This window comes from Lipotes vexillifer, unplaced genomic scaffold (assembly GCF_000442215.2).
Source record: "Lipotes vexillifer unplaced genomic scaffold, Lipotes_vexillifer_v1.1 scaffold124, whole genome shotgun sequence".
NCBI lineage: Eukaryota > Metazoa > Chordata > Mammalia > Artiodactyla > Lipotidae > Lipotes > Lipotes vexillifer.
Window position 1 is genome coordinate 707,320 of NW_006771308.1, and position 6,704 is coordinate 714,023.

The following is a 6,704-nucleotide window of genomic DNA, read 5'->3' on the forward strand; positions in this document are numbered from 1 at the left end:
TCAGTAGTTGTGGCTCGTGGGCTCTAGAGCGCAGGCTTAGTAGTTGTAGCACACAGGCTTAGTTGCTCTGTGGTACGTGGGATCTTCCCCGACAAGGGCTCGAACCCGTATCCCCTGCATTGGCAGACGTCTTCTTAACCACTGTGCCACCAGGGAAGTCCCCCAATAACTCTTGATAGTAGGAAGCATGTCACCATTTTTGTAGGTGAGAAAACTGAAGGTCTTAAGAGGTGAAGTCACCTCGGATCACACAGCTGGCAAATAAGGCTGTATATCCCCAGATTTCCAGGTCCACATTCAGTATTCTTTTCTACACTGAGAGTCTTGCCCTCCTTAACATACCTATCTTATAAGATATGTAAGCTCAGTGTTCTAATTTTTTTTATAAGAAGAAAGCAGGCAATCCTGTTAACTATTATATTAAAAAACTCTGGCACATATTTAATATGTATAATTATAGTGCTCTGTAGGAAACTGCACAAATAGTAATGAATCCATACAAATGACTCTCATTTTATTTTCATATAACCAAACTAGATTCTTAAGCATCTGTTTATCTTTTGTAACTCTTTGAAATACAGTCAGCCCTGGCGTGGACAGTTTTCCCTGATGCGAAGTGTGATTTAGGTTTTTTTCTCTATCTTTGTCTCATACACACACATCATTGACAAAAAGATACTGGATTTTCAAGAAGCCTGAGCTCTCTGAGCCCTCCCAAGAGTCAGTCCAAGGTCAGCATGATCAGGCATTGGGTTGAGGGACCTAGGCTGGAGCTAATCCCAGGGGAGAGGAACGATGAGAAGCTGAGTGTCACCGCCATCCACTGTCCCCTCCCTCAGTGTGTGGACACTCTGGGCCAAAGAAGGAGGGCACTAAAAGATTTGATATGATAAGAGAATGCACCAAGGGAAGTCCCAGGAGGAGACTATTGGGAACATATTGAAAGACAAACTTCCAAATTTTGTTAAGAACCAGTGTATCTTTAGCTACTCCTAAATCAATTAGGAGGCAGCATTGGGTAGAAAAAAAATTGGGCCCTAATATGAGATCTAATTTCTAATTTGAGGCCTAAGTGCAACTCATTACCCTTATGAAGTTTGTTACCTTGATTAGGTTACCTAGCTTCCCTGAACCTCACTTTTCTTGTCTGAAAAATGGAGATGCCAACTTCACAGAACTATGAAAATATGTAAAATGTCTGTTGCACAAATAGGCACTCAATAAAATGTTAATTTGGCCTGATAAAAGGAGGATAATTTTTTTAATTGTGGTATTATATAATAAAATATTAATGTAACCATTAATATCATGTTTTTAATTAATTATAATGAAATGGGAAATTGTTTATGATAGCTGAAAAAAGGAGGTATAGGATCATTTGGATAGTATGACCTATCCAAAAGAAACAAAAATGATAAAGTGCTAGAAAAAAAAAATAACGTCAAAGCTTCAACAGTAATTAATTATCTCTGGGAGATAAGATTATGGGTGACTGTGACTATCTTCTGTTTGTTCTCCTACATGACGCATATTTCATAAGAAATGTGTATTTTATAATCATAAAAAGATATAAAAACGGGGCTTCCCTGGTGGCGCAGTGGCTGAGAGTCCGCCTGCCGATGCAGGGGACACAGGTTCGTGCCCCGGTCCGGGAAGATCCCACATGCCGCAGAGCAGCTAGGCCTGTGAGCCATGGCCGCTGAGCCTGTGCGTCCAGAGCCTGTGCCCCGCAACGGGAGAGGCCACAACAGTGAGAGGCCCGCGTACCACAAAAAAAAGAAAAAAAAAAAGATATAAAAACAAAATCATTGGTTCCCTTCCACAGTGAAGTAATCTAGGGCTACGTGGTGAGAAGCCTAGCTTGGGAGGCATTTCCAGTAGGACCAAGATTTTAATACAACCTGACCAAGCTACACATGGTATCCATTCTCAGTCTTTGTATCCTGTATGGTACTCATTATACCCCAGAACGTTTAAGGATTTTATTTCTTACTTTTCTGTGAAAGATTTTTTTTAACTCAGCAGATCAATCTCAAAAAATTGTCTTTCAAGTGCATTTTCCCCAAAGTCTTATGAAAGGTCACTCTTTATTAATCCCACCTATGACCTTTGCTACTTTTAAATGGCCTTATTTCAGGAAACCATCCCTTCTCTCCTGTGAGACCCAAGACGTATATATTCTAGTGTTTTTAAAAGAAAAAGAGAGACCAAGTGACTTTTGCTAGTCTCCAAAGCTAGCTTTACTATGTCATCACTTCTTTCATTACAACTGAAATTGAGTCAGAAGGACACCTAATTTTATCTACCATAGCCATTGTTCACTGGGATGGGATTTTAAAAAGCAAACATAAAAAAGAAACTGTTTCCATGAAAAACAAAAAATACCTTCCAGGAAAGCAGAATGCCTTTTAGGGGCATGGTCACTGCTCTACTCACATCAGCTACATGGTTGCTGTTACAGTGGAGAAGGCTGATGAAAATTGCACAAGCTAGGAAGATTTTTAAAGGTTGATAGACTTTCAGTTTTTGAAGGCTCTCTTCAAGGAAGATTTGCAGTAATAAAGTGTGTGTTGTGAACTCCACCCCACCCCCCAAGGAAAACAATTTTATTGCTAAAATGCTTGACTTACCTCGAACTCTAATGGGGATCATTGAAACCTTCTCAGAATAGTCCTCTGAAAATGACTGGCCACTGGGAGGAAGAGGGGGAAAGGCAGTTGCGACAGCCTCAAGTTAAACAGTCATACACTAAAGTTCTGAGTGGAAAGACGCTGATAGTAGAAATCTCAGGGTTGAATCAAGCAGCCTGCTGGAACATTCTTTCTCTTAGAACCCTGCTATACCTAGCCATGCACAGTTCACATTACTCAGCAAGCCTCTCCTGGCCATTGTTGAATTCCTGGTGCTCCCCAGAAACATTTACCAATGACTGGTACCATCAGAAAGCAAAGTTTGTTGACAACTCCTGATGGCTGCTCACTGGTTCTTCATGTCCCGTGTATCCCACAGTTGAGGGGAAAAGCATTTCTTCAAATTCAGTCACTCACAGAGGCCCTGAGCTGACCTCTGCTTCCATGCTGGCTGGAATAGATTCCACCGAGTAATCTCTCTAGGAAGACCCCAGATCCAGCTGCCATGCATCCCCCCCACACACACACACCACCACTGCCACCACCACCCAGGCAGGCACGCTGCTCCCCACGCCACAGTCTCCTGCTTGCTTTGTCTCAGCTCCTTTTCATCCGGGATGTTCAGATCCACACAGCCCACTTGGATATAAATGAAAGCTGTCCTCCCATCTGGCCCCTGCCCTTCACACGGCTCAGCAAGTTAGTGCACTCAGGGATCACTGGTTACATGGAAATCTAAATTTACAGACCAGTTTGTGAATCTGTTGGAAGAAAGCAACATAGAAAGGAGGTTTATCACCATCCCTCAGCCTCTGTGGATTGAGTTGGGGTGGCTAGAGGCAGTTCTCTCTTCTCTGATCTGCTCAGACCAGCTTGCTTTTATGAAATATCTATTTTTCAATTTACCTTAAAAACAAGCTTTGCATAACTGAGGGAAGTGTTGGCTGATTTCTTGCCAAAATCAGGAAGAGACTCAATAAAGAACAGCAAGCTAGGAGTCCTGTTCTCCTACAGAACTTGTTAACCCAGTGAAATTAAAACCAGCCATTATTTGGCAGGGAAAAATCAGACCAACATTGAGAGTGACTGGCTGACTAGTCCCTTGTCGATTAACAGCGTGTCCTCAAAAGAGCAAGTGCAGCTTCTGATTTGCAAAGGAGGCCAGGAGGGGCCGGCCAGTAGTGGGAAGCCCAGAGTTCAGCCTCTCTTGTACGGGGAGAAGAGTCTGCTTCTGCTGCATTTTTCAGCAGAAAATATCTTGTCAGCTCACCTGTGCACATGATTTTTGAGAGGAATGCTGTTTCTGCCTCATCGTCCTCCTGGTTCATGTAAAAACTTAAGGTGTATTTTACAACAGTCCTGAGTGCTGAAATGAGGCAAATAGGCTGTAAGGTTCTTTCCTGTTACAGGAAGCATTGTGTGTTCACATTGACCAGTAATTTGAAACCCAGAACACTGCCCTTGCCTAAGTGCAGCGTGAAGTCTTTTGTAAGTCAGGATGTTTGATCTTTGTACATATCCTCATTTATTTTTCATAGAGTTTCTAGTTATTAACACGAGCTAGAGGACTCTAACTTAACCAATTTCTTATCAACTGATAAAATTCAATCCTTTCCTTGTTAAATTTTAATTGTATTTTTTGTTCTCTTTATGAATGGGATAGCCGAAGTCTCAATTCTGAATTACAGTTCCTGACTTTGTATCGCTGTGTAGCTCCCTGCTGCACCGTGTACCCGCTGGCTACATGTTAAGATGCAAATTTTTTTTTTTTTTTTTTGCGGTATGCGAGCCTCTCACTGTTGTGGCCTCTCCCGTTGCAGAACACAGGCTCCAGACGCGCAGGATTAGCGGCCATGGCTCACGGGCCTAGCCGCTCCGCGGCATGTGGGATCTTCCCGGACCGGGGCACAGACCCACGTCCCACGCATTGGCAGGCAGACTCTCAGCCACTGCGCCACCAGGGAAGCCCCGAGATGCAAAGTTTTAAATGGATAATTTAAGACCCCTGCCCAGACTGTCTGAGACTCTGCATTTTAACAAGGTGCATTGTACTGATTAGCTCACATCTAGGTCCAGCCTTCCCTAGGCTTCATCCTGCATCTGCTACATCCTCCTGCAGCTCTCTAATTCCAGACCTTCTATCTAAAGATGTTGTTTCTGTGTGTCCCCCTTTCATTCATCATGATGCTGGTAGCTCTTGTTAATGGGCAGCTTACTAGCATTCCCAATATGATCAATGTTTGAATAAATGGATGTGTGTTTGCTTGTCTGGCTGTTGACATTAATGTTTTGTCTAATATCTCAAAAGATAGCTGTGTTTGTTTGCCTCTCTCCACACTGTGCCTGGGGCAGACACTGAACTCATACATAGGTGATCATGAAGCATCCAGCACTGTGTCATAATTCATCATTAATATCTTTTTAAACTAAAGCTGAGTTTTCTAAGAGGGAAGGATGAGGAATCAGGTAGGTAAAATAACCATATTGGGGGTAATCTCATTGACAAGGGAGCTTTGTACTAAAAACCTTACCCTCCCTTCTTGCCAGAACACCATTGCATTTTTAAATATATATGGAATATTTTAAAGGTTTCACTCATAATACCTTTACTTTAAAAATGCAACCCCTGCCCCACCATGTGTCTTTTGTTCTTGTTTGGCATTTTTATATGTTTCTTTATAGAAAACAAAATGCATTTGATGTCCAGGATACCCTAAATACGAATTAGATTTTTAAATTTTTATGAGAAATATTTTGTTATAAATTGACATAAATACATGGGAAAATGTTGTAATTGTCAATAAAATAAATTCCTTACATTTTAGTATATGTCATTTTCAAAACGAATTAGAAATAATAGTTCATGGGACTTCCCTGGTGGTGCACCAGTTAAGACTCCACGCTCCCAACGCAGGGGGCCCGGGTTCCAGCCCTGGTCAGGGAACTAGATCCCACATGCGTGCTGCAACTAAGAGTTTGCATGCTGCAACTAAGGAGCCGGTGAGCTGCAACTAAGGAGCCCCCCCACCCACCCTGGCCACAACGAAGGAGCACACATGCCACAACTAAGACCTGGCATGACCAAATAAATAAATAAAATATAATAAATAAATAAATAATAGTTCATTATCAGATCAAAATTCCATAAGGATTAAATTAAACAAAGACTACAAAATGTGTTCTGTTGATGGGAATGTAAATTGGCACAGCCACTATGGAAATAAGTATGGACGTTCCTTAAAAAACTAAAAATAGAACTACCATATGGTCCAGCAATTCCATTCCTAGGTATATACCTGGAAAAAATGAAAATGCTAATTCAAAAAGATACATGCACCCCAGTGTTCATAGCAGCACTGTTTACAATTGTCAAGGCATGGAAGCATCCCAAGTGCCCATCAACAGATGAATGGATAAAGAAGATGTGGTGTATATATATATGCAATGGAATATTATTCAGCAATAAAAAATGAATTAAATACTGCCACTTGCAGCAAAATGGATGGACCTAGATAATATTATGCTTAGTGAAATAAGTCACACAGAGAAAGACAAATACTATATGTTATCACTTATATGTGGAATCTAAAAAATAATACAAATGAATGCATATGCAGAACAGAAACAGACTCACAGATATAGAAAACAAATTTGTGGTTACCAAAGGGGAGAAGGAATGGGGGGAGGGGCAAATTAGGGATATGGTATTAACAAACTACTGTGTATAAAATAGATAAGCAACAAGGATATACTGTATAACACAGGAAATTATACTTATTATCTTATAATAACCTACAATGGAATATAATCTGCAAAAATACTGAAACACTATGCTGTACACCTGAAACTAACACAATATTGTAAATCAACTATACTCCAAATTAAAAAATGAAAAAAAAATAGTGTTCTGTGCCTATACTGAAATAAGCTTTATTAAGGGAGCTTTCTATGAGTAGTTTTTCTCAACCGATTCTGTGCTTTCAAGGCACAAAGCTCTTGACAGAAACCATAATGTAGGATCCATCAGGTCCAGGTATCCAGCAATAAACATCCCTGGGAAGCCTCTCTCTTTCC

The 6,704-nt window shown here is 41.0% G+C and overlaps 1 protein-coding gene across 3 annotated transcripts in view; it reads left to right on the forward strand.

Moving 5' to 3' along the window:
- PYGL (glycogen phosphorylase L) overlaps window positions 1–6,704 on the forward strand; it is a 52,069-nt gene that overhangs the window by 12,325 nt on the left and 33,040 nt on the right. The window lies entirely within an intron of this gene.